Genomic DNA, 21854 nt, shown 5'->3' on the forward strand with positions numbered 1-21854 from the left:
TAACCTCCCAATCAAGCATTCATTTCGTGCTGCAGTGTCCCTGGTTGTTTTTTGAAAGAAAAAACTAAAGCCCGTGAAATACGCGAAATTATGAAATAGATGCGAGCTAGCGCGCCGCTACTCAAGAGCCTCCAAGCAACCTTTAAAAGATATACGGCTGCATTCGTTTATCGCCGCATCGTACAAGGTTTCGTCATGTATAATGGCTCGAGATATTTCGCGAATTAACAAGCGTGGTGCGATAAGCGTCAGCATGTGCGGACGCAAGGACGCGGTGCTCGATCGTGAAGTACTCGCGATAGCGTTAACCTTCGCGTATCACGAAACAAAGCTACAAAAGAAATTAAACCAATGTTAAAAAACGAACAGTGCGCAAAATAGCACGAAAAAAGAAGAAAGGTACCTCTCGAAAGAAGAGAAAAGAGCTACTCAGTCGTTTATTTCAACAAAAAATAAACCAAAACCAGGTAAGGTGTCTCAGCCGCCCACAAAGAAACGTCCAAATGTGCGACTGGTTTAGCCCCCCCCCCCCCCCCCCCCTATTACCCTTTCTTTCTTTCCACCACCGGAAAAGTAGCAAAACAAAGCAGTGTTTTACATAATTTTATTTTTCGCAAACTTGTTTTATGTAAGGATAGGGTGACATCGTGAAAGTGCGTTAAACAGTCACGTTTTACACCAGTTGGAGTGGCTATTTTCCACTGCCACTTATAGCACGAGCTCAAACAGGTCACCATCTGACACAATACAGTACTTGTTTCTTTCAACACTTGTGCTGTTGCAGCTTTGACCAACGACGTCGGAATCCAGCGGCAGACCGTTTTTGCCTTTAGGGCGTACGGTGTGGTAGTTTCGCTGCTACGCACATGACCTTTCACGTAGTCCCACAAGAACACGTCCAACGGTGTCATGTCCGGCGACATTGCAGGCTTGGATACAGGTCCGTGCCGGCCAATCCACTGCTCAGGAAAAAGCTTGCGGAACCACGCTCGAGACTGACTACTACTACGCGCAGGAGCACCATCATGTTGAAACCAGATGTTCCGAAGGTGCGCAAGTGGAACGTTGCAACAGACATCATTCACGGGGCCGTCGCGGATGCCATGGACTTAGCATTGCGTCGTTAGTGTGTTGTAAAACAAATGTCCGATGATGTTGCCATCAAAAATACCGCACCACACATTAAAAGACCACTGGTATTGGTGCCGTGTTTGTGCCAGCCAGTGGGGATTCCCATCATTCCATTAGTGTGCGTCGTGAAGATTAATTTGTGCGTTTCTGGAGAAATTAGCCTAATCCGTCCAAAGCACGCGAGTGAGAAAGTCCGGTTCGTTTTCACATTTCGTGAAAATCCAATCGGCAAAGTGAAGTCTCTTTTCGAAATCTCGGTCTTCAAGTTTTTGATGAAGATGTACATGGTACAGGTGCGTCTGACCTTTTTTAACATCCTCCACACTGATGAGCTTGAGGTTCCCGCTTCCACACTGGCGTCCCGCAAACTAACGTGAGTAACAGCAGCAAAGCATGCCAATACACCCGTTTCCGCTTCTTCAACTATACCGTCACAGTCCTATGTCGCTTTCTTGTGAAGCTACCCGTCTCCCACAGGACTTCGTACGTTGTAAGTGTTGTTGACGGACTAGGCCGTCCTCCACAATGCCACATCTGGAATAGCTTGGCCGCCTTCCTCTCGTCGCCGTGCGCCGTCCCCTGAGTCAGGATCATTTTAGCCTTCTAATCATTGGAGAAGGGCATGACTGTCTTTTTGAAGAGCAGGTCACTGGCGTGGTACCGTTGAGACCGCCCGTTATTACCTACGCACTGACACGTCAAGCAAAAATGATTTACGTAATCGACAACAGCGTATGCTGGCCGTACAAATCGGCCAAAACACATCAGATGGACATAGCCTGCGCAAAGCTTGTTTCTATTGCTAAAGGGACCAAAAGAAACATACGTTCTGGGCTTGCCTAACTGCAGAACAAGATGAGTGCGCAACATTAGTCCCAAGTGCATCGTCACGGTTTCTCGGCTTCGAAATCCCTCTCCTCCCCCCTATGGCTCCGCTACGCTTATCAATGCGTTAGCGGCGTGTTCTAATGATGCCGCAACCATAACATAGCATGAAGCCCTGTAGCGAGCTTGCCGCCGCTAGTAAAGCCGTGTATGCGTGCTTATTCGCATGGGAGCGCTTGAGTAGGGGCGCGCGAGCGCGTATCTATTTCGTATTTTGGATGTTTCGCGCGGTTTTGTTTTTTTCCTCGGAAATACCAACGAAGGAATGCTGAGCACGAAACAAATGCTCGAATCGGAAGTTATTTGAGATGTCCTATAACACTGTAATTGATATGTTTGCGATGTCAAGCAATAATGAAAAAGTTCTATAAATAAAGACAAATAATTAATACTTCGTGATGAAAAAAAAATACTGGCTGTATGTAGACACGACTACGGCTACTATGCAGCCGGTACGATTTTGCTGGAGCTCTTGGTTCTTATTTTAAAATGTTGGTCCAACACAACTGGGACACCCGGTATATACAGCATGCTTGGCGTTGTAAGGTTAGTTTTTCCCCGCTATCTAGCTATTTAACTATCGGTCCAGAAGGAAGCGTCGTTTAAAATGTGGGCCATCCACGTAGGTATGTACCAGTGGGTATGTGTCACTCTACAAGGAGCCTCTCTGACGCAAACTTGGATAACAGTGTATGTCCCAGTGGGTATATACGGACTTAACGTTGGCTCCGCCAGAAGGCACAGCATGTCCAGAAAGAAGAATGACAGAGAATCCCCGCTTCAGCACAAGAATATACATGAGGCGTTCGGCTTTTTTCATGCTTGGATAGCCACCATAGATTAGTTATACTCATGTTTGATGTGCTAGCAATCTTGACGCACTTTCAGGGTGGTAATTATCTATGTATGTTTGTCTAACCGTTTTCTCATGTACACTTGGGTCACTGGGTAGCTCGAATGGGGCTGGTCGTAAGGGCAGCTCATCGGGCTGCTCTTATGAGGTAACTGTGTTCAAAAGCAACCATCGGATCGACTTCGGTCACTGATTCCGTGCCAAGGTGTACATACCGTACTCTTCGACGAAAGCCTTTCACTCCAAAATGGGCCGACTTGGAGTACTGGGTATGTACCACTCGGCCTGTGCTAATCAATCGATCGATTGATCAATCAATCAATCAATCAATCAATCAATCAATCAATCAATCAATCAATCAATCAATCAATCAATCAATCAATCAATCAATCAATCAATCAATCAATCAATCAATCAATCAATTTTATTTACCAGAAACAAAAGGAATTGGAGCATCCAATGAAACTCTTTGGCGCCAACTTGGCCCACTGGGAACGTGCCAGTCGGTGTGTGCCGCTCTTAATGAGCGTCTTGGACGCTATCAAGGACATAGTAAAGTTTTATCTCTCTCTGGACGCTAACTTGGGTAACCCGATATGTGCCACTGGGAATGTACCGCCTTAAAAGAACAACAAAAAAAAAATATCCTTTAACTTTCTCTAATTCTGGGCGCAACGGAACCCAAGTCGCAGGGGTTTCTCAAGGACAGCAACCGGACGCTCTAGCGGGCTGCGCCCCTAATGCACTGCATATGTGTCGATTTTCAGTGAATGCCTTTCACGCCAAAGCTTTAGCGAGCTGCGCCACGAATAAGTATGCGCCGCACTTCAATGAAGCTCTCACCAACTTCGGTTACAGAGTATATGTTACTCAGTGTTCGGCAAGCAGGGGAAGAATTCTCAAAATAAGCGCAATAGAAGCACCGGGATTACTACACGAGACGTTTCTCAGGCGCCATGCCTTTAGGAGAGCAAGCACCGGCTTTGCCGTGGCAGCGCTTGATGGCGCTGAGTGTTCTTCGGGAAGTGCGAAAGAGGAGTCCCACTGCTGTACACGCCCAATACATACCTCGTTTTCATGGTGGCAATACGTTGTGCCGCTATAATGATACAATGCTAACGGCTTACCGTCGACAGTCCTCGTGAGATGGGTTCCGCGGCAATTATTTCTGCTAAACTTAATTAAGGAAACTTTAGTGGCTACATAGGTGGTGCCGGTTACTCCTGTTCTTTGGCATGGTAGTTCAACTCATAATTTTCGGCTCATAATCAAAGAATAATTGAAAAATAAAACAGCGCAGGAACATTCGTCTACACAAACTTTGGGTACAAACATATAAATGTTCACACAATATAAATTTTCACACATTCCGTTGCGTGTGGCTCTTTTATTGGTCTCTTTATCCTTCTGACTGGTGCTTGCATTCCCCAGCTCTAAAATGAGGCAATTTGCGAGCTGGCGCCTTCCCCTTATTTTGGGCCACGGTATCTATGTAAGATCCAACGCAAAGAAGCCGGACCAATTAGAACTCATTGCGCGGACGGTGTAGCACATCATCGAGTGTGGGAGGTACAAATGAACTTTCTTCAACTTGCGATTTCCGGAAAACATGCATTTCAATGAGCGTAGAATCCGCGCAATCTGGTCAAGGAAATGTGCAAAGCAAATGATTAAATTCTAATTTCCGGAGCAAATAGGCGAGGCATCCAAACGTTATCTCTAAATCTTTAAACGAAGCTATTCCACTTTAATAATTTATCGATACAGTTGTCGTGATCTGCCAGGACTCAAGTTACTGCGCGGCAACACACACGCTTTCCCGTAGCACGTGACAAACTTCTGCACTGCGGTCGTGACTGGTGCACTGAGTAGTGCGTTTGAAGGCGATAAAAGCTGTGCATGCAGTACATGGCTGTGCTAGAATGTGAGCGCGGAAGTGATATGTCCAACAGTTCCATCACCCGAGGCGTTGGTGTAGTGGCTTCATGCCACAGCTCACTAAAACACGTGACCATTGGCATACAGTCCAAAACTGCTTTGCCTGTGGGCAGTTCTCGCTTTGTTGCGCCGTTTGTTTCGCCAGTTACAGTTACTAATATTTCATTCAAATTGCACAGAAATCGGCAGCACTAGAGGCACGAGCAGTCAAAACGCTCTAGCAGTGCTGCGTTAACGAGCATAGGACATCGACCCACTGTCGTTTACGTGGCAAGATGCGTTCACTATGCAGCAGTGCGATCATAAGTCATACTTTGCATAGGACTACGAAGAAAATTTGCGGTAACTGAAAGGAAAATGCGCCATCCTGTCAGCTGTTCCACATATCGGTCATCGCCGCTTCGCCAAGTTTGTCACATCTCCGATATTTTATTTCTTCCCTGTCATCGCGCAATAGTATTTCTCTCGTTCTGGACTAATTTCTCTTCTCCCTAAACAAGACCTAAAATCCTTAGTTCTGGGAAACTTTGCCTGAGGTTTGCAGAACTAGGTTGCTGTAGACTTTGGTAAATACACTTTACTTGGCTACGTCAAGTACAAGGATTTTATTTCTCTGCCAAGGTTTTCGTCTTGCCCAGTAATAAACTGGTTTCATAGCCTGTTTTTCATGGTATGTTTGAAGTTATGCGATGCCGTCCATGCTGTTCATTGCTTACATAATTTTGAAGTGAGAATAATGGGCCCGTTTTCTTTATGAGACAATATCTAGCTATGCAGTCGTTATGTTGTGGACCAAAGAAAGTGTTTGCTGTTTTTTTTTCAGGCTTTGTGATACGGAAAGCAAATTATCAACCACAGCATTTAATTTTATGAACAAGCTTCCACCGACGACACGAAGGTCGTGAGCACAAGATCGTTGCATCGAATCTTGGCCAGTCTAAAGCGAATGTTTGCGCAAGCCAGAGTGGCAGAGATATAGATGAAGTGCTGAAGTTTGAAAATTTGTGGCCATGGGATGGTGTTTATGAACGTTGGCAAGGGCTAACTACGGGCTAGTGCGTGTGTATGTGTGTGAGAGAGAAAGCGGAATTTATTTACTGAAGGGTAGCGAAGTAGGCCCGAGGTACAGCTAGCTTACTTTTTCCTGCTACTCTACATTGCGGAGGCCGGATGGGGCAAAGTTGTGTAGGAATTGCCGACGATGATTGTCATTGTGAGACAAGAGCTCGAACGAACAAACGAATGAATAAAAAAATAAACGAGCAAGCGGCCCCCACCTCCCCCTCATTTCTTTTCTTCCTTCCTCGCAACTGCTGCGCTAGAGCTCACGCGTGACAGCCTCCACCTTTCCCCTTGCTTTCTCTCTCCCCCGTCTCTTTCTCTCCGAGAGCACTCGCCGTTTGCACCTCAAGCCCGACCACAGACCCCCGACCGCCGCGAAACACGAAAATAAGCGAAAAAGGCAAGGAAAGTTATTCGCTTTAAAGAGATGCAAGTGATGATGTAGAACAAGACCATGACGCTATGGAATTTCTTAAGCAGTGTCTCTAGCCAAGCAGCTTGTAGAAAGGTTGCTGCGAGAGGCCATCGAGGCCACATTTAGTTTTGGACAGGCTGGCAAAAACGATGGTAACGATACGTACGAGGAAAAAATGAATATAAGTCAAGCGAGCCGAAGTGAGTGTTTTTGCAAGATAGTACTAAATTGATTTGAGGCTCGCGGTATACCATTGTGAATACCTTAGCAACAAGAAGTTGAGGAAAGAGCTGGATCGTAAATATCTGAAATGGAAGGTAGTAACAAGAACTGTCGAGCCCACAAAGGATGAGGCATAGCTTATAGCAAATAAAGTGCCTTTAACATCTCATTGCACAACTCAAATTTTTCTCAATGTGTGTGTGGCTCGGAACAGCGGCGCTTCCGAGTTTCGCTTACACCTGAATGTAGCCGCCCAAACCAGGAATCCGATCCGTGCCCTCAAAATCAATGACACAGCACTACAGGTGCTAAGCCACTATGCTTGTGCTATTTCATCGCAAGCTGAAATGTTTATTGTCGATTGAGGATTAAAGGAAACCATGGATTTAATGGTTGCGACCAAAAAGACTTTGAAGTGATGGGAACAAAAACAAAAAGATAGTTATTGCGAGTCAATCCTGAGAACTACTGTAGTCATTCATATAAGATGCTAAATGAAATCAGTTTGTAATTTCCTTTCTTTCATTGACAAAACGCACAGGTGTGGAGCTTTAGAAGAACGAAAAAAGTTGACAGTCACTTTAGCATGCACTAATGAGGATAAAGGCGAAAGCCTGCGCGCTCACAACACATTCATTAAATTACTTGACATTCTATTGTTTTCTCCCACGAAAGGCCGTGGGTTTAGATGCCTTAGTTTACACTATCTTAATTAACTTCCCCTTAATTAACATTAGAGGTCGTAAGTTCAACCATCGATGGTGGCACCATCAATTTTTGTGCCATTGAATTTTGTCCGACCGAAGTTCGATGATTCGACTCCCACCAAAGGTCGCGCATTCGAGTCACTTAATTAAGTTTGCCTTAATTCGCAGAAAAGGTCGTGGGTTCGAGCGACCTAATTAATTATATCTTAATTTAACTTCGTATTTTTTAACACCAAAGATCATGGGTTCGACTCCCACCAGTGGTCGTGGGTGCGACCATCAATGGTGGCACCATCAGTTTCGATGCCATTGAATTTTGATCCCACCAGAGGTCGATGGTTCGACTCCCACCAAAGATCATAGATTCGAGTGCTTTAATAAACTTTGCCTTAGTTAACGCCAAAGGTCGCTGGTACGACGCCTACCAATAGTTGTGGGTTCGACTCTCAGCAAAAGTTGTGGGCTCGAATCCCATCAATGGTCGTAGGTGGCACCATCAATTTTAGCGCCAAAACACTGGACAACGAATTTTTCGGCCCGTGAGACACTTAAGACTTTCGCCTTAAAAGAAATTGGGATAGTCTAAAGCAGTCTGGAATTTGGCCATTATCCATCGTCCATACCACAACTTTCCCTTCGCCTGATTTAAACTAGCAGTCCATACGCCCGATTGCAAAATCGGTTTTATTTCACGGCCGCCATTTCAAGAAGGCATCACGGCTTTTGGAAATGGCGCTGTATGAGCAGTTTCACAGTGCTTTCTTTGAAAATTTCATAGCAATCATGAGTTCAGCTAACTTCGGATGAAGAAAGCGCCCAGTCAGAGATCATTTAACTCAATGACTGGAACGATGTTGCACGCGCCGCACTATAATTGCTCGTGGCCCAAATAGGCGATATAAATCATACGACAGATGGCCGGAGAGCGGAGAGTGCCTCGTCGAATGCCTTTAACACTGGTTTGTTAAACTTGGAGGGCAGTTTCTCTCCCAAAATTTAAGGTTTTCAAGTACGTTATCGTGGTTTACCGATTTGATGAATTATATTTTTTGAATATATGACATGACTGACGTGCAGTTTACGAACTTAATGTACTACTGGAGTTGGCGAAACCAGCCGACAATGGCATGCAGAGGCTAATAGACGGCTCATAGACGACGATGTTTTGTGTTGGCGCCATGGTAAGCTCATTCAAATGCTTCAGATGGTATCATGATCATTAACAACTCCTCTTGTCGTGCTTCAGTATACAGATTACTAGAAGACTTATTCATGCCTGCCTTTACGGTGGAGCTAGTGCATTAACGTTTCCTTACAATGACGAAGAGTTAGAACGATTAGGGTTGCAAAAGGCGCAATCACGCGCATTGACGTATATCACACGTCTCGTTGCTCGAATTTTCTCCGCAATTTGCTGTGACTCCGTGGTCATGGTCGCAGTCTGTTTCGCTTAGTAGAAGCGTTCGCTACTCTTGCCGATATACTGTCGCTGTTGGAGGTGTGATCACTTTGGCGAGATTTCGCGACGCTTAGCAGCGGACGCATCGACGTATACGGCTGACAACGTTTCTGGTTCTTTTCCAAGCTCGCTATCTTCGCACTGAGCCAGGAACTCTATCGGCAGTCTACTTTTACGCGTCCGATGCCGATTCACATAAAATCTATCGAAAATGATGCTATCAACGTTAGAGATTGCTCCAGAATATCGCCGCTGAATAACTTTACTTTTGCTCTTAAACGTACACCACCAGCATTGATCAAAATTACGGGCAAACTACGGGGCGCGTTCATCGCAGATATCCGCTAGGCGTTTCTATTGCAACGCACCATTTTGTCTTGCCAGGTCCTCAAAGCTTCGCTTGCGCCAATTTTCGTGGTGTGTGCGATCTTCGTGATTTTTAAGGGTGTGAAATGCCTCGTTTGGCCATCGCAAGTGACGGCGACATGTAGTTTCACTATGCAAAAAGGAGATAAAAATAAACACTCCCTATTGAACTTTCGTTCCGGGGGCTTACTGTGTACCCAAGGAAGCCATCAAGAATCCAAGGAAAGCCAATAGAAAATCGAGAAAGAGAGAGAGAGAAACATTCTTTATTGAGTGCTTGAGTCGTTTGCCTGGCCATAAGTGCTACTCCAGGTAAGATTGGTGATGCATAATAGTTACTCATACACAGCCAGTATACACTGACATGCAACATACTCAAGTAACAGGCACAAGAATATAAAGTAGCAAGAATCTAGAGCGTCTTTTTCAAGATAGTGTCCTTTCGTGGCGCACAGAGCATTAGGAGAGCTGCTCCATTGTCCAAGCATATGGTGCAGCACCAAAGAACTGCTTGGTAATTTTATAAATCACAATGTGGGAAGGCTGCCATGGCCGCAGAGTTGATGCAAAAGCACGAAACATGGTGTAAATCCTCGAGCACATTGCACACACTACACAGTTTCAATGTCATTGATTGCAGTTTGCGCACAAATTACTTGGTGTAGGTGTAGGCGACGTTTAAATCAATGTGGTGTAGACATGTGCGGTTGCAACTTGAACGGCCACTCGAAGTGTGAAAGTCGTATTTTGCTCCTATATTCCGAACGGGTCCGTACTGTTGCTGCGCATCACACCAGAGCGGACTTAAGAGCACCGCGCTATGGCTCTCACTAAAGTCGGTGCGTCGTTAAAGAATGCAGGCAAGGGGCACCGATTGTATCGAGTAGTCATGCGCAAATCCTGCATCCAAGTCGGCTTCGATGCTGTCCGCTATGCCGCATTGGGCGGTCAGAAATTGAAGCACGATGATGTGGTTCAGCCAACAAGTCTCTATGCATAGACGGTCTGTGTCTCGAACAAGCTGATCGTTTGTTTCTGGCGATCTCAAGAGAAAAAAAACACCATCCCAGGATGACTGTGGATTGTAATGAGTTAGCAATGAGTCAAAATAGCTACACAACGTATTGCCACCGTCGAAACGAGTTATGGATGAGGCCTGTACTGCAGTAGGCTCTTCTTTCGCGATTCCCTAAGAACACTCGGCGTCATCTAACACTGCCGCCACGAAGCCCGCACCTGGCCTCCGAAATGCATGCCGTGCTGGGGCGTGCGAACACTGAAAAACACGTCCTGCGGCAACTAGTTTGCATTTCTTTCTCGACACGCTACACCATCTAGTGGGACTGCCGAGAAGTATGTGCGTGGCCTCCGAGACGAGAAGCGTGGCGCACCGGGGCCTGCAAAAGCTGAGAATTGTTCGCTCGCTTGTCACGCATTCAGTGGCACATACTCAGTGACCCAAGTTGGCAAGATGCTCATGGAAGAGCGTTATATAACCAGTGAAATCATGGCGCAGATCGCTAAAGCTTTGGGGTGAAAGGCGTTCACTTGAAAAGCGGCACATCCTCAGTACATATGTGGCACAGCCTGCTAACGCGTCGGGTTGCTGTTTTTGAGGAAGCCTTGTGACGTGGGTTCGATTCCGCCCACCATCGCAGCATGTTTGGAAGCGTTATTTTTTGGCATTTTAGCGTGGCACATTTCCAGTGGCTGATACTCAGATACCCAAGTTGGCGTCAGATACTTTCATTAAAGAGCAGCACATATCCAGTGACTCAAGTTAGCATCGAAGAGGTTCATTGAAGACCAGCACATACTGAGTGGCACATACCTGGCACTCGGAGTCGGCGTGAAAGTGTTTGTTCCAACAGCGGTTCCCACTCAGTTTCGCATCTATAGTGACCCATGTCGACGTGAAATGCGTCGTTAAAGAGCGGCGTGCATCTGCACATTGGCACATACTCCGTGACCCAAGTTCTTCCGATGGTTGGTATTCAAACCTGTTGCCTCAGCCCAGCAGCCCGATGAGCTAAGCATTCGAACATGGACTACCCAGTTAGGCGGGAAAATGTTTAGATACAAATATAGATAGACAGATAGCCACCGGAGAGAGCGTGAAGTAGCCAAAGAGTGCCAACTTCCAGCTTGTACTTATATACAGTGCCTGCGAAAGCAGCACGCAATGCCGCGAGCTTCGTGACAGTGGCAGACGTCGTATGGCTGAGTCTCGATAAATTGTTGTGTTAGCATAGATAGAATACAGACGCCTTTAGTAGAAGATTGGGATGTCACTTAACCATCGGTGTAAATGCGGCGCTGTCCTTTACAGCATCTTGAGATGTGCTCAAGTGCAAAATATTTTAAAGCTGGTAACGGAACGTTAGCCTTTCGCTTTGTACTTGGCCCTGTGACAGTGATCATCCAGGGCGAACACGTCCACTGTGGTAAGAGAAGCGCTGAAGGGCTCTCATACTGAGCAGGAATCAGGTCGTGCACCGCAGAAATACTGCTGGCTGCAAGGCGATTGTCTGGTTTGCTTGCATCGTATAGTACTGAAGACTACCACCAAAGAAGGCAAAGTCAAGGAACCTTTTTTGCGTAATTTTGAAAAAGCTTATTCATCCCCATCAGATGAACGATAAACACAGTGTAACAGTACCTCGGGCCATCAGTTATAGAGGCCGTCAACACTGAGTGCATCGAGTTTGCTAAACCCCCATTGGCAGTGTCTCCCCGCCTCACAAACGCTACCGCAGGCTACTCGTTTCCACCTAGACGACCCGACATCACAGCTCTCTTTAGGGTGTTGCCTTATTTGGTTATCCTCATGCAGTTTTGCTGACGCCACCGGAATGTCAAGTAAGCCGACATACCAATTTTCAGAGACATGATCTTGGGTAGCGGCCTTTCCTGCTGCTTTCCGAGCAAGTGCATGTAACGTCGCAAACACATACTTGCAGGACAAGACAAACACATAACTGCGTCCACTGTAGTACTTATCAGCTTAACACGCGGTCCGCGTGTTCCCGAACGGCGCCGTTAGCTCTCTGACTGTTAAGGGTGCACCCGCTCTGTGCCTGCGCGCTTCGATCGATGGCGCTGGGCAACACGTGGGCTTCCCAAGGTGACAGCGCCCAGAGGGCCAACGCTTTCGGTGTAAACGCATTTGTGCACCGAGCCACGCGAGCTCTTCTTAGCGTTGTGCGCGCCGTTGGGCTCTGGGCTCTCGTTTAGATGATAGTGCTGCAGGCGTGCACCGCGTAAACTGCATGGTGGCTGCGTCGTAGAAAAAGGCTCCTCCACTTGTTCTTTCTTTCAATTTTTTCTCTCTCAGGAATAAAACTTATTGTGGTTGCTCAACTGCGGAAATGTTTCTCGCAAGTGAGGCGATGAATGCTGCTCATTCAGTTGATTGCATTGTTGTTTTTATTTCCCGAAGCAACAGAAAGCGTATAAAAATCTTCCCATAGTAGAATGGGAGAAGGAGGGGGGGGGGAGGCGTGTAGCGCTACAGAAACTGTAGGAAGTTGAAGGTAGTGACTCCTGTGAGGTAGACATTAATCTATTAAAAGCCGTGTCGCATTGTGTTGCATTGGCTGTATTTTATGAGTTGCGTTTATTGCGGTAGTATTAGGAGTGTCAAAGTGAAAAAAAAAGTTTATGTGACGCTTACGGCACGTGGTAAAAGCGTATATATATATATATATATATATATATATATATATATATATATATATATATATATATACAACTGACAGCGAGCTGCTACGGACCACCGTCCTCGAAGTGGCCGGACGTGTGTCGAGTGAGCTCCTCAAACATTCTCTGCAAGGTAGTTAACGCGGTATAAATCATGAATCCGTGACCTAAAACAAGCGCGACTTAATGCTGACTCATTTCTCTTGCATTTAGTGCTAAATGGCCCCTTAGTATTCCGTAACGGCGTTTGTGAAAGGCGATAGAGCATAAAAAAATTAGTTTTGCTGTGACAACACAGTCTATTCTCCGTGGTTGAACCCAACTTTCGAAGATAATATATTAATTTTCCTTGACGTTGAACAAATTTGAGAATTATCACCATAGACAGGTCATCAATGGACAAACAAGATGCCTTTCTACCTCGGTCATGCGGAAAGGCTCACATCGCACTTCTGAGACATTAAATATTGTGACAGCCTCGGCAGCTCATCTTGTAAATGTCCTTTCCAGAATGTCTAGAAAAATATCCGAAATGACTGTTGATAACTAGTTGCGCATCATACTGTGTGCATCAATCTCGCTTCTGCTGACGTCGCTCTGAAGTAATTAAGAAGAAAAACAAGCTCTTTTGCGACCGTCGTTGCAAATGATTAGACTGTGTTTAGAAAGTGGGCACAACAAAACCGAGTCATCATTTCACACGGCATACAAATATGATGGTGCTCAGGATATTGTTGTTGAATTGAAAAAGTAGCAGAAGGGGCGGTGCCCGAACAATCAGCCTCAAAGCAATATGTGCGCACGGGACGTTCCGGTCAATTTCTGAGCTTACCATTTTAGTCGTGAACTGCAGAAGTGTAAAAAACAAAACTGATGAATTTGCTACTCTGACCTCTTCAGTAAAACCCCACGTGATTATAGGTACGGAGTCTTGGCTCGACGAATCTGTTGGTAGTTCCGAAGTTTTTCCGCCTGGTTTTCACGTATACCGTTCTGATCGCAATGCGAATGGCGGTGGTGTCTTTCTACTTGTTGACTCGTGCTTGCAATCATCTCCCGTGTTAATCCCAACTGATTGTCCCGAGTCAGTTTGGTGCAATATCCGATTTAAACTGGGCAGTTGCTGACAGTTGGCTCCTTTTACCGTTCCCCCGCTTCCACATCACCTGAGACCTTCACAACCCTATCCGAGTTTCTCTCTACAATTAATATTGACTATATTATTGGCGGTGATTTCAATATGCCTGACGTGAGGTGGGTTCACTATAAGCCTGGCCTTGCTAATTCTTCCGCTCTGTCTATAGCATTCCGCGAGGCAATAGTTACCAATGATATCTATATGTTTGTTACTGAACCTACTAGGTGTGGTCCGAATAGCTCTTCTGTCTTAGAACTGCTTTTTTCAAACCAGCCATTGCTTGTGTCTTATAACAGCGTAATTCCAGGTATTAGTGACCATGACTGCGTTGTGGCGCATGTGCAGATTGTCCCCTTCTCATGTGCACATGATCACCCAAGGAAGGTATATTTTTTTGAGAAAGGCAATTATGTTTTATCATCTAATGATCTTGCCATATTGCTGGAGGAATTCAGTCATTTAGCTCAGTCCGCAGATTGAAATACCCTATGGGATACATTTTCCTCCACACTAAAGAACCTGGTTGACACACATGTTCCATGGAAACATTTGTCTGCAAAAAAACGTAGTGATAAGCCTTGGGTAACTCGAGAAGTCAAGCAATTGATTAATAAGAGACATCGTCTTCTGAATGCTTATAGAAAGCAGCGTAACCCTTCTGTATTTATGATGCTAAAAACCCTTGGAAAAGATATAAAAGTAAAAAACAAGGTTGCTAAGGAAAAATACTTCTTAGCATTGGGCCCAAAGTTACAAAATAAACCGAAAGAAATGTGGAAGTGTTAAAAACAATTAGCAAAGAATGAGTTGGCATCCCCAGCTTAAAAAGCGGTAGTGTACTTCTTACTGATGATTTCGTTAAAGCTTCTTGTTTCAATCTTTATTTCCAATCTTCTTTCACAACTCCCTGTCACAATGCATTACCGCGTATTCCCGACAATGTGTTCGAACCTATGCCGGAACTGGTCGTGACACATGGTGGTATACTTAAGTTACTTGGCAATATAAAAGCTTCTTCTGCAAGTGGTCCTGATGGTATACCTTCTTATGTGTTAAAGGCTTGTTCTGACACAATCGCCCACTATCTGGTTATTGTTTTTGAGAAATCGTTAAGTACTTCTTGTTTACCTAAGGAGTGGAAAGTTGCAAACGTGGTACCAATCCATAAAAGTGGCCCCAAAACTATTGTCTCCAACTACAGGCCAATTTCCATAACGAGTGTGCGTAGTAAAATACTGGAGCACATTGTATACAGTGCCATAATAAAACATCTAGAAAACAATAATTTTTTTAGCGAATATCAGCATGGTTTTAGGTCTGGCCGTTCTTGTTTGACACAGCTCCTAGAATTCAGCCACGACCTTTCCCATTAATTCGATCTCGGTGTACAGACTGACTGTATATTTATAGATTTCAGAAATGCATTTGATTCTGTTCCTCATGTTTTGCTGTTACATAACCTATCATCCCTCGGTATCACTCATTCATTGCTTGATTGGATTAAGTGTTATCTACAAGAACGGATGCAACGTGTTGTAATTAATGGCTCACAATCTGATTATATTGCGGTTACATCGGTAGTTCTCCAGGGATCTGTTTTGGGACCATTGATGTTTTTGGTCTATATCAATGACATTGTTCAGGTTGTGTCATGCGAAGTGCGTCTGTATGCGGATGATTGTGTGATTTATCACTGCGTTAGGTCTGCCACTGACCATGAGTGCTTGCAACGCAATTTGGACTGTATAACACGCTGGTGTGTAAGGTGGCAAATGTCTTTGAACCCCAGTAAGTGTCACTATGTGTCCTTTACACGTAAACAAAATCCATATCTATTTCATTATACATTAGACAATGTCCAGCTATCGCGACTAACTCAGTATAAGTATCTTGGTGTTTATTTCTAATCGAATTTAACTTGGACTAAGCACGTTGAATATGTTACAGCGAAAGATTGTAGAGTGCTAAACTTTGTTAAACGCAAGTTCCGGTTAGCTCCTCCCCAAATTAAAGAACTGCTTTATTTTTCGAAAGTAAGACCCATATTAGAGTATGCCTGTATGGCCTGGGACACGCAAACCAAAACTCTGTCTAATATTCTCGAGCATGTACAAAACCGCACAGCTTGTTTTGTCTTTAATAACTATGATTTTATTTCTAGTATTACAGCACTTAAGGATAACTTGGGGTGGGAATTATTGAGCACACGCCGACAAAACATGATATGAGAAATGCTTCTTAAAATTTATTTCGGTATGGTTAAAATAGATAGAGAAACTTAGCTTTTACCTCCTCATTTCTCATCTCACAGAAGTGATCACTCTTTAAAAATAAAAGAACTTATTTGTAGAACAAACGTCTTCAAGCATTAATTTTTTCCACACACAATATCACAGTGGAATCAGCTACCACAGGAAATTGCTGATTGTCGCACTGAAGCATCGTTCAGAGCCTTTCTGCTGAACTTATAGCGGCGCGATCTTTTCTATTGTTGTGTTATTTTTTGGTTGACCAGTTCTGTATTATGTCGAGCTTATGTACACTGTATTCCCCCCTGCAATAATGCATTCGGGTGCTGCAGGTACTTGAAATAAATAAATAAATAAATAAATAAATAAATACATAAATAAATAAATAACAGAACATACGCGGAAACAACATAAAGCGAATTACAGTTACGGAGAGAATGAACTAATCCTCATAATTGCCTTAGTTTTATAATCCCAGCTTAATCAGTAATGAACCTAGGTTTCCGCAGTGCATCTGCCCAAAGAGAACGTTTCGCGGAAACACAGAAAAACGTCGGTCTTCGCACTAAGTAGGGGGCTGGGCATCAGGGCGGCATACGCCCGTATTACATAAACAGAAGGAGCATCCATTTGAAGTTCAGCGGGTCGCATTATCTTGTGAGGCACGAAGTAACGGAATGCACACTTTGTCAGAAGCCTGCCTTATGTTGCCATTAGTGGCAGCGCAATTAGAGCGCGTATATTTGCACAGCGGCGGCTGTTGGAAGCAGTCTTCTCTACTTTTCTGTTTCTGCTTTGATGACTTCATCCGTAAACATATTTGCGGGCTGTTTTCCTAATTAATGGTTGCGACATTATGGGAAATTTCACTCGGAAGGAAATTACCCAAAAAGAAAATTATCAATTAAGACAAAGAAGAAAAGGGCATATCGAAATGAAACAGAGTTTGAAACAGAAAAAAAATGCACCAACGATTATGATACTCCCTAACGCGAAATTTTAGCGCATCTCTCTGCGAGTTTTCATTTCGCAATATATTGGCTGTCGCGGACAATGTGTGTCGCGCGGCACGTCGCAAATGGAGCGAAGTGTGGCGACACAACTGTCGCTGCAGACGGAACTCGCAGACGACACGCGCTACTCTAGCACCATCTCGTATACCCATCGTCGCTGTAAAGATAGAAAAAGAGAAGAGAACTTGTGGTTATGAAGAGGAAGAGCCCGCGCAGTGCATTACGCTGTTCTTAGGCATTCGCCATACCTTCGACTTCCGCTTTCCTCCGGTTACGCCCACGCTCGCCGCAGGAACGGGCGCCTGAGAGCTGCGCTCTAAAAGAGAAAGAGGATGTACGAGCTTGTCTTGGTTAGAACGGCGGTGTAGCTAAGCTGTGAGACACAGTGTTGTGCTGTAGGTATCAATGCAGCTTGTGAAATCGACAAACCTCGGGGATCAATTGTACGCGGGATGGACAGCCCTACGTATCGTGCGCTGCTAGCGCTTCCCTCTCTCCCTCTCTCTCCCTTCTTGCCTTCTTTTTATTTCTGATTTTTATTTCAGGACACTCTCGATTTCATTTGAGATCAAAACGGGGGGGGGGGGGGGGGGGCATGTGAAGAAGTAATCATAATACCAAGTATATCCATCTGTAGAAACTGATTTTACCACATAGGCGGAAAATAAGGTTGCCTAGGTATGGCAGTGTGGTAAGCAGAGAATAACATGAATTAACAGGTGGTAATAGACCTAAGAATAACTAAGAGGTAATAAAGTATAAGATTCAGTTGAGGTATACCACTAGTAGAGGTAAGGATTATGCATACAAGGTGGTGCGCAGCAAAAGAAAATATAGAGATCCAACGCACAAGTTGAAATCTACGTGAAGCGGAGCTTTTGTGAAGTGGCGAATTAAATTCGATAAAACTAAGTATGGCGCGAACAAATGTTTCTATTGCATACTATCAAACGTGTAACCTCAGACAATGTTAACGTTTAAGTACTGCACAGATGACAACTTGTCATGCCCTTTCTTATAGAATGACCTCCGCAGGAATCATAATTCTTTACAACAAATATCCGACACGTGGAAGAACAACCACCAAAATTAAACTCAGAAACCAGAGCGTCAGCAAGTCTAATTGCGTGGATGGCCGATTTCGTGTCATGGATAAACCTGGTTCGGCATGATATTTAGTAAAGATCCCTGCGTCGCAACACGCTATGGTTAATCATCTGTGCACTACCTTACGAGCGCACAGCCTAAAGCATGCGACTTGACGATATACGGTGACGCAGAAATGGTCTTACAATATTTTTAGGCCACACATAACACTGCTATGATTTTTTAGTACTAGTGTCGACGAACGATACGCCACCTCCAACGCCTCAATTTGCTGGCAATTTATGATGAAAAGCTTTGATATATGGTAGAAAAACCAGCACTGCGAATTTGTTCTTTATTTTTGCCAGTCTTTTCTCATTCACATGCTCAAAATATAACCTGCTAGCTTCAGTGACGAAAATCGTACAAGGAAGGGTAAATAACACATGTACGTCATAATTATAAAGTGTGTGATTTGTGTAAGTAGATACACAATAAGGGTAGTTATTGCTGGTTATTAACGCACGCATCCAGCTTCTTGCATTCACGTGTCCACTGTTTCCTTTTATATTCTTTCCCTGGTGTTGGGTATGAAGGTAAATAAAAGGCTGCATGACCTCCATATCTTTGTCTCTCTCTTCTGAATGACAGGAGAAAGGGGCCGTGCTTCAGTTGAGTGGTAGGGACATACTCGTCGAATATGAAAAGAGAACACCTCAACTTTGTTCGAACCGCGATTCCTGCAGCAAACGTGAAGTTTATAAACTCAGTCACTGCTATCTGTTATCTTGCTCTACTCCCCCCCCCCCCCCCCCCTACAATGCGGTTACCAGAGTTCTGTTACCCACATAATTTGAGGTTTCTTTTGAGTTGCCTTTGCCTTTTCACTTAAAATTTTATTGCGGCTATAGGCTTACTGTATCATTGTTGCCGCGGACGTTCACGGCTTTTAATTCATACTTTCGCTTTATTTCTGCAAATCGTGACACCAGGAAGGCAAACGCATTAGAAGCACCAATGGTTCTACCTCATCCGTACTTCTTCACTTCATTTTCTTTAATTGACACTGTGAACATCATGCACAGACACAATAGCTTAAATATATACCCACGACAAAGTTTATTGTATTTTTCAAAGCAAAGGTGATCATCAACTGACAATTATTTCTAATGGCATGGGTAGTGTTACGTTTCGCCTCCGACGTGCGGTATAGCCGGCGCGGATGCAACGGACGCCGGGGCTTCGTTCACAGCGGCGGACATTTTGGCCAGCTCAGCGCTGCCCCAACGCCTCCTGCCAAGCGCGTCCAGGCATGTTTCAATGCCACGTGTCTTCGTGTGTGTGTGTGCATGTTGGTGCCCACGCTTGTCAAAGCGCGGCAGCCGGGGAGAGGAGCTCCCCAACTGTGAAGCGAGGAGGTCTGACCGGCGCCGGCCCGGCGGATACGTCACTTCTTGTCACAACGTGTCCGTGCGCCGCCGTCACGTGCGCCTCTTCCGAGCCGTTCCTTCTTGCCCTCGACTCCGAGAGTATAAAAGCAGCTGCCGCCGGATGCCAAGAGAGAAGCTTCGATTTATTCAGTCGAGTAACGTGGTCTCCCGTTTCTCCACTTCGGTCGACCTGACCGGCCGCTCTTTTGCGATGCTAGAATAAAGAAGTTGTTCTGTTAGCAATCGACTCATCCTTTGCCAGGACCTTCGGATGCTTCCAGCTGTGCCCCAGGCCGCCAGGCCAACGCTACCCTTGGGACTTGCGACCCACTTGCAACAGTAGCCTACGCTTAGAGAATGAACACGTTGCTGTATGTTCATGGCATGTGAAATGCACGCGTATAATATGTGTCTCATTACTGCTTCTCTAATGCTAACGACTCACGAAAAAGAAGGCTCTTCTTATAATGTACAACATTTATTATTTATTTATTAGTTATGTGCCAGAACCAGCCCTGTCAGAAGACAATCAAAATTATGCAACATTGTGCACAGAAAGGGTTTCGTCAATTGCTCAAGAGGAGTAGTGTATAGCATACCTATTTCCTGCGGGCAGCATTACGTGGGACAGACGGGAAGGTGCCTAAATGTGAGGTTGCAGGAACATAATCAGAAAGTGCTAAAAGGGAGAGGGTTTCCTCGGAATACATTGCTCCCAATGCAAATCTCGTCCACCCTTTGAAAAAACAGAAATAAATACTAGCAAGAAATACGCGTGGAAACACAAGACTCATCATTCAGGCAGCGGCTTCCACAGAACACGCAGATTCCACAAAACACTGCTTCAATTAATACACAACACAGGCCTCACAGCACACATATAATACGCATATACGCTCCAAGAATTATGCCTTAAGGGCAAGTCTTTATCGCAATAAAAAAAAGGCAGCGGCTATCGCAGTAGGCAACGGCGTTAGCAAACCATCCATAGCGTTGATTGTTAAGGAATTTGCTTCCCTGGGGTCTGTACGTGAGCCGCCTTAGGTCTTGGAGAGGTGTTCGCGCGCTCTTGTTGATTTGTTGTGACCATGTCGACTTGCACGATTGTATCTGATTGTGATCAAGGGCGCGACCTTATATATGCATGCCTCTTTGTAAGAAACGCCAGTTGGAATTCAACGCTTGTCCTTCTCGCCTTACTAATGTCCCGTATACACGCTTGTGCTAGTTACACCAGCAAGGGGTTGCGAAAGCTGGCCGGATTCCAGCCCTCTTTCCCCTAAAAAGTGAGAAATTCGGCAGCATGTTTCATTCCTGTAACACGTGAATTCGAAAGCCTGCTTCACACGTGATAAAGCATTAAGTTATATGATCGGAGGGGCCAGACTTTTTTTTGTTTATTTATGGAAAATGCCTTACAAGCCCCTTGACAGGGCATTGAGTAAGGGGGGTAATAAAAGTGCAATGTAAATTGACAGAGTACATACGGCTCAAATTTGCAATTTAACACAAGGAAATGGAGGAATCGATGATAAAGTGGTATGATGGCAATATAAGGTAGGGCAGGAAAGAGGATAACACGGAAATAGAAATATTGGCTGGCATTATACATATGGCAAAACTGCCATACGCAAGACATATGGTAGTTTCCTTCTTGTAGGACACAACAAGCCGCATATTATCAGAAGCCAAAAAACATTGACACCAACGATAAGATAGGGAAAATTAGTTCTGCTTACTAAATGAATTAAAGAAATGATGAATTAATGGAAATGAAAGTGGATGAAAAAACAACTTGCCGCAGGTGGGGAACTATCCCACGTCTTCGCATTACGCGTGCGATGCTCTACCAATTGAGCTACCGCGGCGCCGTTTCCCCATCTACTTTCTTGGGTATTTATGTTTCGTACTAGAACCCTGGGAGCTGCAGTGTGAAGTAAATGTATGGCGCTCACGCTCGACCTCCTCAGCGACAGATGCGAGCCCCTAATGCACTATCTAACGGTATTTACGCTCTTTCTTTCTCCCCGCCTTCCTTTCTCGCCGCCTTCCTTTCTTTCCTTCCTTCTTTCCTTCCTTCATTACTTCTTAGCTTCCTTCTTTCCTTCTTTCTTTTTTCATAGTCAGCCATTGCATCTTTGCTTGCTTACGGGGATACGAGTCATTCCTGATGATATTTTTTGCTTCACTGGTTTTTTCGG

General features: G+C 44.8%; 1 non-coding gene across 1 annotated transcript; it reads right to left on the bottom strand.

The window, feature by feature from the left end:
- Nucleotides 1–21449: 21449 nt before the first annotated feature.
- Nucleotides 21450–21521, bottom strand: TRNAT-CGU (transfer RNA threonine (anticodon CGU)). The gene has a single exon. It is a non-coding gene; the product is annotated as a tRNA-Thr (tRNA).
- Between the last annotated feature and the right edge of the window lie 333 nt (nucleotides 21522–21854).

The sequence above is a fragment of the Dermacentor andersoni genome, chromosome 2 (assembly GCF_023375885.2).
Source record: "Dermacentor andersoni chromosome 2, qqDerAnde1_hic_scaffold, whole genome shotgun sequence".
In the NCBI taxonomy this organism is placed as follows: Eukaryota; Metazoa; Arthropoda; class Arachnida; order Ixodida; family Ixodidae; genus Dermacentor; species Dermacentor andersoni.